At 42.8% G+C, this 12,393-nt stretch overlaps 1 protein-coding gene across 4 annotated transcripts in view; it reads right to left on the bottom strand.

Annotated features, from left to right (window-relative positions):
* Positions 1 to 6,071, bottom strand: part of LOC118365797 (rho GTPase-activating protein 27-like) — a 29,102-nt gene extending 23,031 nt beyond the window's left edge. For 3 of the 4 annotated variants that reach the window (XM_052491065.1, XM_052491068.1, XM_052491067.1), the window contains exon 1: positions 5,719 to 6,070. The gene's annotated coding sequence lies outside the window, so the exon portion shown is untranslated. Of the gene's footprint in view, positions 1 to 5,718 lie in introns of all 4 variants that reach the window. The other variant, XM_052491066.1, reaches the window with a different exon arrangement.
* Positions 6,072 to 12,393: the final 6,322 nt, after the last annotated feature.

The raw sequence follows: 12,393 nt of genomic DNA, 5'->3' as shown, positions 1-12,393 counted from the left end.
ATTACCTTACTGTTTTTACATGTATATACATATACACATTGCAGTACACATGATCTTGTCACTATCAAATGCTAGTATATAACTATTTCTGTACATGGGAATGTGTACATTAGGTCATTCAAGTTGAAGCACCAACACTACAAAATATGTGTTCAGCAAACACAGCAGATCTCTCGATTGCCACGCCCCACGCCCATTGTCAACAGATACTGTTTAACTTCAAAGATACCCAGCTGCCAAGTGGTCAAACACACACTACCAGTAGATATAATAGCTCTAAATCATGACAGCACATAGATCACTGCTTGTGACACATCTGGACATCTGTCAATCCAGCAAATGTGGAAATGACATGTCATGATAATGCTGTTCTCCATTTAGAAGTTCTTTAAGGAAGTCCTTTAAGGAAGTTGGTTGGAATGCATCTGATTTGGTTGATATGCATGTCCATTTTAGGGCTTAAAATGTACTGTTTCAAGCCCTAAAATGGACAAGTGTTATGTCATGAAAAAAGCTAAACATGTCATATGTTCCCTTTTAGCTTTCCTAAATGATTGTTCTGACTATGCATGTCACCACATTGTGTTAGCCTGTTAAGCTAAACCCTAGGTATTACCTTGGGGAGCCAATGCAAGTATTCAGGTCTCTGGCAAGGTTACTCATCACACAAGTGTAGTCACCTCTTGTTGCACTGACTAACTAGTTTGGTAGAGTATAATGTTATTTGGTAGAGTATGATGTCATTTGGTAGAGGATGATATTTTCACGGTGTTGGTCATTGTAAATATTACAGATTTTCCCTGAATGGTGAAAAATCACAGCACCGGAAGCCTTTCCTAAGCTTTAAACATCCTATAAATACCTTCTGTCTCTCCTCTCCTCTGCGTGTTGTTTTGTCCCAGTCAATCATTTGGCTAACCCTTATTTTTAGGACTTTAATGAATATCTGCATTGCTTGATTTGCGAGTGTGACAGTTTAGTGGTAGTTCCTTCCTCTCTTTAGGGATGGGGCGTACACAAAGAGAGAAGCAGGAAAAAGTTGTGTTGTTCTCAGCAACATGCCAAAATATATCATAACACCAACCAGTCCCGTGGCGGGCCAGACATCATGAAACAGGATGTGCTCGCGATGGAAGTCGTTCCTCATCATAGATCTGGGAGCAGCATACCCTACACTAATACTCTAGTACTAACTGTAATCCTTAGGGCTCAAAACTGACCTTAGATCAGCTGAAAAGTCACATGCATGCACATACAATGCACACACACACACACATGTGTGTAAACAGACAATAGGAAAATGACATATCCATTCTGACATCATAGCCTGTTTTGGTCTTGTCTAAGAGTAGCTTAGAGAACAAGTTGACCTCTCTCCTCAAGGCCAATTCAGAGCAGTCAAAACATGTCGTCATAGAAACCAAGTGACCCCTCTTTCTCTCACATCTTGAGAATATCACACAGACACACACCCACACACATATATGTCTCTCTTATCTCAGACCACAACGCTAAACCACACACTGTCTACCACTCAAGGAAACACAACTCTATTTAACCTAAGGGAAAGGGTGGTATTTACCTATTTCAACACTGAAAATTAAAATACATTGCACTTGTATGCTTTTTCTATGTTTTTATGTCAGTATTCTCAATTGCAGGTAGATTGAACAGCTTTCTTCATTATTACTAATGACTGATACTCTGCATACTGCTTGCCATTGTGTGCAGGCCCAAATACCAGTAGTCAAACATAATGAGTACTCTAACACTACATAGCATACAGCATGTTCTTGTACAGGTGTCTCCTCTCGACAGATTTGTCTTACACACAAACTTCTCTTAGAACAACACAGTACAGCTTGAGCAATTCCCATAGACCAGTAGAACAGCCCACAGAGCACGTCTGCCAATGCTACAACGTGTCTGGCTTGTATTTCTAGTCTAACCTGATTCTACTACATGATCAGAAGTGCTCACTGCTCAGGTAATTAACCTGTGACGAAGGACTGACAATCAAAAATAACTCTGGGGGGGGAGAGGGGACAAGGCAGGGCTAGTCATGTGATATATCCTTTCTGTGTCTGTCGCTGCAGTGGGAAGAAATAGCGATGAGAGAATTTAGAGAAAGAGAAAATGAGAGAAAGAGGGTTTAGAGATAAAGAGAGAGAGGGGAGAAAGATCCCCCTTTATCCCTCTCTACTTTGTTTACACTGTAAACACTGGCCCCTTTCAGCTCCACCTCTGCATAGAACCTGTAGAGCCACTCCCATCATTCACTCCAACCTAACAACAAAACTGACTAACAGACTGGATGACATATTAGATGGGCCTCCAGTGCAATGCAATGCATTTCAATTGAATAACCTACACCATTCCATAGTCATTTTTAGGCTTTGGGGATATTTTGTGGATTATCTATTCAGAGTCAGACCTACATCTGTAGCAGCAGAGCCATCCTCCCTATATCACTGACAACCTGCTCCAGCATGCCCGAATAGCAGAGTGGGTCCTCTGCAGAGGGCAGAACCACCACAGCCTGAGAGAGCAGAGGGTGGAGACGAAGAGAGCGGAACAGCCCAGCCTCCACTTCTACACTGAACAGAGGGAGGGAGTTGGCCCACCGGAATGGCAATCCTGTGGTTTACCAAAGGAACAGAAACCCAAGAAGGGAGCGCCTAACCCGGCTCCAGAGATAAAGCCACACAAACTCTCAGTGCCAAGCTCACTGCTCATGTATCCATATCTCCTAATATGACATAACAAATAGGGCTTTGTGAAAATGCAGAGTTTCATAGGATTGAACTAGGGCGCTTCTAGTAGAGAAAAGTAACCTGTTTGACGACTTGATAACATTTCAGAGACTCCCTCCCTCTGGGAAAGAACAGAAAGGGAGAAGAATGATCGATATGCTCAATGCAGTGATTCATCATGTCAGTGCAAGTCAGAAAAGAGTGCCCATCCCAGCAAACTTTGTCTGGGACTCAAAACGTTCCCAAAATGTTTATAAAATGTATTCAGAACAGATTCTGTACATTGTTCTTGCCTTTCACTGTACCGTTTCAATCACACACATGCATATATTTCTTACAATGCACAATGTTTTCATAACTTTATCAAGTGTGATTGTAGACTTTTTGTGTTCAGAAAGAGTCTGTTGTAGCATTAATGTCTGAACACTTTCTCAGAACTCAAAATAACAAATACAGTGTCTAACACTCAACCAACATCCTTGCTGGGTTGGTATCTATGCTGTTGAGGAACACCCTCCAACTCAAAAAGGCTGATGAAAAGAGAGAACAATTGGAGGAGGCAGATCCCATTCAGTCTGTGTTTAAATACGGAAACCTTTCTTTTTCCTCTGGTTGGGCTCCCTTTGACCTCGCTCAGTGTCTCTGGTTCCTGGCCGGATGTCCAGGGTGGAAAAGAGTAAGGCTGCACTGCTTAGCTTACCACTGCAAATATGGGACACCTCTGAACTGTGGCGCTCCACACTCACAGGCCTTGACACTAAACCTTGTTCCAAATTTAGAACTGCTCTCTATTCTCTGATTTTGTTAACCTTTCAAATAAGGCTATGCTGAGCTCAAGGCAGAGCAATGGCACATAATCTTAGAGCTTTAAGGATTCAGGAGAAAAGCAGTGACGGCGGTTAATGAGAATTTGTTCTCAACTAGCTTACCTGGTTAAATAAAAGTGAAATAAAATTTAAAAAATACAACCACATTAATCAGGTAGCCTAGTGGTTAGAGCGTTGGGCCAGTAACCGAAATGTGACAAGGTAAAAGAAAAGTTGTTCTGCCCCTGAACACGGCAGTTAACCCACTGTTCCACTGAACACGGCAGTTAACCCACTGTTCCCCTGAACACGGCAGTTAACCCACTGTTCCTCTGAACACGGCAGTTAACCCACTGTTCCCCTGAACACGGCAGTTAACCCACTGTTCCCCTGAACACGGCAGTTAACCCACTGTTCCCCTGAACACGGCAGTTAACCCACTGTTCCCCTGAACACGGCAGTTAACCCACTGTTCCTCTGAACACGGCAGTTAACCCACTGTTCCCCTGAACACGGCAGTTAACCCACTGTTCCTCTGAACACGGCAGTTAACCCACTGTTCCTCTGAACACGGCAGTTAACCCACTGTTCCCCTGAACACGGCAGTTAACCCACTGTTCCCCTGAACACGGCAGTTAACCCACTGTTCCTCTGAACACGGCAGTTAACCCACTGTTCCTCTGAACACGGCAGTTAACCCACTGTTCCTCTGAACACGGCAGTTAACCCACTGTTCCCCTGAACACGGCAGTTAACCCACTGTTCCCCTGAACACGGCAGTTAACCCACTGTTCCCCTGAACACGGCAGTTAACCCACTGTTCCCCTGAACACGGCAGTTAACCCACTGTTCCCCTGAACACGGCAGTTAACCCACTGTTCCCCTGAACACGGCAGTTAACCCACTGTTCCCCTGAACACGGCAGTTAACCCACTGTTCCTATGCCGTCATTGTAAATAAGAATTTGTTGTTAACTGACTTACCTAGTTAATTAAATAAATAAAAGTAGCCACATAACCAATATGAATGTAGAGCCACTCCCATCCCATTTATTACCAATGGTTCATTTCTGCCATTAAAAAATTCACCAAACACCTGAACAAGGTGATGTTGGTGTTTGTGTCTCAGTAGGAGGGAGGGTGGACTTGCTGGAATGTGTCCTGTACAGATGTAGGATCTTTATTTGACCTATATTGTCGCAGAAAATTAATCCTGCAGCAACAGGACTTGAAAGTTTAGTCCATAATGTTGCTTGATCGGTGGTTATGGTATTAGCAGGCCAAAAGTAGGCTACATGAAAAGTCTGATACTGTTAAAACAACCCTATGTGAGAGTGTGTGTTTTCAGTGAATGTATGTAAAGCTCATCTGCATTTCCTCCGGTGCAGAAACACTCTCAGCAACAACAAAAAGGGATCTAATTAAGATCCTACACCTGTATGTGTTTAACCGAGCCCGCGGCACTACCCTTTTTCCCTCCACACCCACCCCAACCAGGCAGGGGCAGGAATGTAGTGTGAGCGCTCCAGGGACACATGCACTCAATATGTTCCTGTTCTGTAAACACACCCAACAACACACTCATCAACACACTCAACAACACACTCAAAACAGAGACAGAGAGGACTATAAAGGGACACCCATGCTATCTCTGAATGTATGACTGTCATAAAAATCCAATGCTGAGATTAGCCACAGAAAGTGATGAAAAATTAAACCCGAAGGTGAAGGTTTAGATATGAATATGAATCATGACCACTGGGGTGTTGACCAAACACCACAAGATCATTCTCAGAGATCAACATGTGACACAATCGTAATTTTCCTGAGTGATTCGCATGTGACAGAATCACAACAACATCCATGGTGAACTTTCACCCTTTCACTAAGTTTGTAATTGGTCAAACACAGATGACAACAGCCAAACAGCAGTCACACACTGGGCATTTAAGGTTAAACATGTGTTGTTTTCATACATTCGAATAAGAGCCCTCGCTCCTGGCTTGTTAAAAAAAGGTCCCACTTCTCTACAGAACCCTCAAACAACATTTCTGCCATGGCACAAAAAACAAAAGATACACTTCTGAGTAATAAGGTATGATAAGGTACAACAATCACCACATAAATAAGTCTATTAAAAGGTTTTTGCAGAAAATGTACCTGGAGCAAGAGGACAGCAGAACCATCCTATAGCCTGTGTTCCCAGCTCCCACGGTTTCTTCAGCAGAGTCCCAGATCTCACGAACAGGTTGCTCTGTTCTGTCTTTCACTCTTTTCTTCTCACTGATCCCCCCCCTGCCCTCTCCTTCTTCTTCCTCTGGCCGGCCTCGACTCCCCTCCTCCGCTTTCTGTCTTTTCACCTGGGGCTGAAAGGTTCCAGCTCTGGTTGGAGGATCTCTGGGCAGTGTGTGTGTGTGTGTATGTGTGTGTGAGGGAGGTAGAGTGCCCTTTGTGTGTGTGCCGGTCGCAGCTTGCCTGCCTCTGCTGTCTGCATTCATTTCCTGTTCTAGCGCGCACATCCCCGACAGGAAGAAAGAGTGAGACAGAGAGAGAGAGAGAGAGAGAGAGAGAGAGAGAGAGAGAGAGAGAGAGAGAAAGAGAGAGAGAGAGAGAGAAAACAACAACATTGTAAACACAACCCATATTTATGTTAATTTATTTTCCCTTTTGTACTGTAACTATTTGCACATCGTTACAACACTGTATATAGACATAATATAACATTTGTCTTAATTATTTTGGTGTAAGGATTACTGTTAATTTGTATTGTTTAATTCACTTTTGTTTATTATCTACTTCATTGCGTTGGAAATGTTAACATATGTTTCTCATACCAATAAAGCCCTTAAATTGAATTGAAATGTAATTTAATTGAGAGAGAGAGAGAAACAGAGAGAGAGAGAGCACTGGGTGGGGGTCCATGTGAGGGCAGCAAGCCTCTCATTCACAGGTCTTTGAAAGATTCTGATTGAATAGAGAAAGCCATATGACTGCAATGAGCTATTATCGACAACAGCATTTAAATGATTGAAAAAAGTTGATTTGGTAAAAATGATTTGAGGATGTAGACAAAAGGGAGGTAGTTGTCTTAATAAAGTTGTAGATTGAGGGCTAAAAAGCATTCAACAAAAGATTTTGTCTATCCAATAGGTTTTATAATGATAAATAAATAATAATGAAATTCTGTGTCAGTTGGCAAAACAGAAATGCCCCTTTAAATGTCCTATTTTATCCTAGGGGGAACATTAATGTAGTGTGTGAGCCAAATAAAGTGATTTAGGTTATAAGTGAACACATAATGTTTTTATTTTAGAAAAATAGATTATTTCGCAAAAGTAGTGCACTCAGCCTTTAATAGTCCCAAACAATTCCAGCAGTCATGGTTGTGTGACATCAGACTAGGCAGTGTAGTAAGAAGACACATGACTAAACTAATGGACAAGACACTACACACACAGTCAGCGACTCTGGCTTGATGACTGGGATGCCCATAAAAAATAGAAACCTTGCAGATTGACCATGGAGCTAAACAATTATATAAGTAGTTTCCAGGGGTGACATTAATTCATACCAACCAACGATTCACACCCATAAGGACTCTGTTTGAACCGCCAGAGAACCGCTATCATTCCGTTTTTATTTACTGTTGAAGAAAGCATTGGCGCAATCTAGTGGCCGTTTTTGTCATCGCATGAAAGTGGTCCATGGTGACGTAGGGGAACGAAACAGTAACAATGTATCAAGCAAACAAGCTTCCTCTAAAAACTGCAACAATATCACCCCTGTAAACTCCTTTAATCCTTGCTAAACATTGGTCTTGTAGCTAGTTAAGTAAAAGTAGCACATTATTGTTGTATGTTAGCAACTATTTATTTATTATTTCTGTAATTAACTGAGCTGATGTTTATATAAACCATAACTTTCTGCAAGATGCTAAGTAGCTAGTCTGTCTAGCAAGTAACTTTCTGTTTTGATTCATGTTTGCGTAGCTCCATCATGGAGTTTGTAATGTAATTATGTTTAAGCAACGCATTGTTTTTTCTCTGTAATGTTTTCACAGTTCACAAATTTGACAGTTCACAAACTTTGGGTTTAGCTGACTGTCTAACTGTTAAGAAACACAGTGAGGACAGAGCAGGTATATTTTTCCACAGTTTCACAACTGCTAGATTTAACACATAAGTATGTCAACTTTTATTCATTATTTCTCAAATATGCTTTTAGATACTAGTGTCAAATATGTCCTTCCTCCAAAGCATAGGCGGAAATCCCAGGGGGGATGGAGGGGACACGCCCCCCCATCCTGGGGAAAATAATTATTTGTCCCCCCCAATATATCACTGTAAACATAACTATGTAATTTCAATAATATTAATAATAAGCAGTGAAAGCACTTGTGCTGATTATAGACACTTAATAGCGCATTTTTAAGTTTCAAAAGATTGCGGCCTCCCCGCCCTTTGCCTCACAATTGTTTGATCCACTACCAGTTCCTTATCTGGCAGGTAACAGAGGGTTCGTATATTTTTTTATTAACAACAAATCAATACATAAAGCACATGAGGGAACACAAGCATACATAGATTACAAACAATGGACAATCGAGCTAGGCGGTACAATATCACATTACAATTACACAAGGACCTTAAGGGACATGCATATACTTACAATTCTAACAGCTTTTTTGTTAGTAGAGCATTTAACCGTCTTAAAATACAGTTCAATTTCTTTTTGTAGGATACGAAAATGTGGTTTTCTGTTTGTAAATTTACATTTGTGTATATGAAATTTGGCCAAAAGAATAATGAAATTAATTACATAAAAATGATTCCGCTTATTTCTATTGTATGTAAAGAATCCAAACAGTACATCTCTCCACAATAGTGTAAAATCTTCATAAATGTGTTCAATTATAAACCTACTGATGTCTTGCCACAGTTTTCTTACATGCATACAATGCCAAAAGTAACAGAGGGTTCGTATCTACTGTCTGAAAGGCATTCAATGCACGTAACTGACGTGAGGTTAATCCAGTCAATCGCGCCATAGCAATGTTTTATTTTTATGTTGGCAGGATTTACACACACACACTAGCTGAATTTGCAGAGCTAGCGGGCAAACATTAACTATTAAGCAAGCTAGTATCTATTCCATTTATGTGGCGTCGTCAAAGATGGAATCTTTGCTATCGTCAATTTATTCCAAGATCAGCATGCAGCTGTAGTGCTTCAAAGTCTGTGAAAGGTTAGCGATAAACTGAACTCCCAACTGAACAGAACTACACTCTCTTCTACCATTGTCTTAAATATCTATACTGGTCTCGTTGCAAAAGCTAAATTGTCGCTATGGGACTTTGAAGCATATGTGTGACGATCTTGGAGTAAACTGACGATAGCAAAGATTATAGCAAACACCACAGAAACGGAATTGGTGCTCGCTCACTTTGCAAATTCAGCTAGTGTCGGAAGCCAGCCAATATGAAACAAACTATATTAAAATAACAAAAGGGTACAGCATATGTTGTGTAAATGCTGATCTCATACAGCTGGCACCTCGTCACTGCAATCCGTTTCACATTTGCTAGCTACCTTTTAGATCGAAGCCCATATAGAATGATAGAAGATGAGCAAATCAAATTTTATTTGTCACATACACATGGTTAGCAGATGTTAATGCGAGTGTAGCGAAATGCTTGTGCTTCTAGTTCCGACAATGCAGTAATAACCAACAAGTAATCTAACTAACAATTCCAAAACTACTGTCTTATACACAGTGTAAGGGGATAAAGAATATGTACAGACGGATATATGAATGAGTGATGGAACAGAGCAGCATAGGCAAGATACAGTAGATGGTATCGAGTACAGTATATACATATGAGATGAGTATGTAAACAAAGTGGCATAGTTAAAGTGGCAAGTGATACATGTATTACATAAGGATGCAGTCGATGATATAGAGTACAGTATATGCGTATGCATATGAGATGAATAATGTAGGGTAAGTAACATTATATAAGGTAGCATTGTTTAAAGTGGCTAGTGATATATTTACATCATTTCCCATCAATTCCCATTATTAAAGTGGCTGGAGTTGAGTCAGTGTCAGTGTGTTGGCAACAGCCACTCAATGTTAGTGGTGGCTGTTTAACAGTCTGATGGCCTTGAGGTAGAAGCTGTTTTTCAGTCTCTCGGTCCCAGCTTTGATGCACCTGTACTGACCTCGTCTTCTGGATGATAGCGGGGTGAACAGGCAGTGGCTCGGGTGGTTGATGTCCTTGATGATCTTTATGGCCTTCCTGTAACATCGGGTGGTGTAGGTGTCCTGGAGGGCAGGTAGTTTGCCCCCGGTGATGCGTTGTGCAGACCTCACTACCCTCTGGAGAGCCTTACGGTTGAGGGCGGAGCAGTTGCCGTACCAGGCGGTGATACAGCCCGCCAGGATGCTCTCGATTGTGCATCTGTAGAAGTTTGTGAGTGCTTTTGGTGACAAGCCGAATTTCTTCAGCCTCCTGAGGTTGAAGAGGCGCTGCTGCGCCTTCTTCACGATGCTGTCTGTGTGAGTGGACCAATTCAGTTTGTCTGTGATGTGTATGCCGAGGAACTTAAAACTTGCTACCCTCTCCACTACTGTTCCATCAATGTGGATTGGGGGGTGTTCCCTCTGCTGTTTCCTGAAGTCCACAATCATCTCCTTAGTTTTGTTTACGTTGAGTGTGAGGTTATTTTCCTGACACCACACTCCGAGGGCCCTCACCTCCTCCCTGTAGGCCGTCTCGTCGTTGTTGGTAATCAAGCCTACCACTGTTGTGTCATCCGCAAACTTGATGATTGAGTTGGAGGCGTGCGTGGCCACGCAGTCGTGGGTGAACAGGGAGTACAGGAGAGGGCTCAGAACGCACCCTTGTGGGGCCCCAGTGTTGAGGATCAGCGGGGAGGAGATGTTGTTGCCTACCCTCACCACCTGGGGGCGGCCCGTCAGGAAGTCCAGTACCCAGTTGCACAGGGCGGGGTCGAGACCCAGGGTCTCGAGCTTGATGACGAGCTTGGAGGGTACTATGGTGTTGAATGCCGAGCTGTAGTCGATGAACAGCATTCTCACATAGGTATTCCTCTTGTCCAGATGGGTTAGGGCAGTGTGCAGTGTGGTTGAGATAGCATCGTCTGTGGACCTATTTGGGCGGTAAGCAAATTGGAGTGGGTCTAGGGTGTCAGGTAGGGTGGAGATGATATGGTCCTTGACTAGTCTCTCAAAGCACTTCATGATGACGGAAGTGAGTGCTACGGGGCGGTAGTCGTTTAGCTCAGTTACCTTAGCTTTATTGGGAACAGGAACAATGGTGGCCCTCTTGAAGCATGTGGGAACAGCAGACTGGTATAGGGATTGATTGAATATGTCTGTAAACACACCGGCCAGCTGGTCTGCGCATGCTCTGAGGGCGCGGCTGGGAATGCCGTCTGGGCCTGCAGCCTTGCGAGGGTTAACACTCACCTCGGCTGCAGTGAAGGAGAGACCGCATGTTTTCGTTGCAGGCCGTGTCAGTGGCACTGTATTGTCCTCAAAGCGGGCAAAAAGGTTATTTAGTCTGCCTGGGAGCAAGACATCCTGGTCCGTGACTGGGCTGGATTTCTTCCTGTAGTCCGTGATTGACTGTAGACCCTGCCACATGCCTCTTGTGTCTGAGCCGTTGAATTGAGATTCTACTTTGTCTCTGTACTGACGCATAGCTTGTTTGATAGCCTTGCGGAGGGAATAGCTGTACTGTTTGTATTCGGTCATGTTACCAGACACCTTGCCCTGATTAAAAGCAGTGGTTCGCGCTTTCAGTTTCACTCGAATGCTGCCATCAATCCACGGTTTCTGGTTAGGGAATGTTTTAATCATTGCTATGGGAACGACATCTTCAACGCACGTTCTAATGAACTCGCACACCGAATCAGCGTATTCGTCAATGTTGTTATCTGACGCAATACGAAAAAAAGCCCATCTCCTACTGTAAATAACCTACACAGTGTGTGTGTGTGTGTGTGTGTGTGTGTGTGTGTGTGTGTGTGTGTGTGTGTGTGTGTGTGTGTGTGTGTGTGTGTGTGTGTGTGTGTGTGTGTGTGTGTGTGTGTGTGTGTGTGTGTGTGTGTGTGTGTGTGTGTGTGTGTGTGTGTGTGTGTTTGCAGCTAGCCAGCCTGTCAGGTAGAAAAATGTCAGAAAAAAGTCAAATGACAGACATCAGAGTATTTTTCAGTACACCAACACGCAAAGCCAGAACCCTAGTAGCCTAAGACTAGTTGATAAAATGTTCATTAGAAAGAAGTGAAATGCTAATGGAAACGTTTCACAATGATGTCATTAGGCAGATCAGGCAACAGAGGGCACACAGACAGCAGAGCTGGGGACAGATGGGCAGGGACAGATTGGCAGAGACAGGGAGTCTTGGGTAAGTTTGTTGAGTCTTTGTTTGGCAACATTATGAAAGGTTCTCAATGTATTTGACGTGTAAAATAGTGACATCATTGGAAAATACCATGGATACCCCCAAAGGACTATTCTGTGGATTACATTTCGTGAAAATCACCAAAATATTTGTTTCTCTGGGTTTTGTGAGGAATCACTATTTCACCCTAGCCAAAACCTCCCTCCTAGGTTACATCATCCACTCCCTCCATGTCTCCTTCCTACACTATGTCTTCCCCATCCTCACTCCTTTGCTACTGTTAGACTATTCCTCCAACTCCACTATCTTTTTGCCCCTCACACAGACCACATCCTTATTCTTCCTATCAACACCTGCAATAATTATCAACCCTCTCACAAAGATAAAATCATTGCATGAAAAGGCTT

Source organism: Oncorhynchus keta, chromosome 32 (assembly GCF_023373465.1).
Source record: "Oncorhynchus keta strain PuntledgeMale-10-30-2019 chromosome 32, Oket_V2, whole genome shotgun sequence".
In the NCBI taxonomy this organism is placed as follows: Eukaryota; Metazoa; Chordata; class Actinopteri; order Salmoniformes; family Salmonidae; genus Oncorhynchus; species Oncorhynchus keta.
The sequence above is the reverse complement of the archived record's forward strand: the minus strand, read 5'-3'. Positions and strand labels throughout refer to the sequence as shown.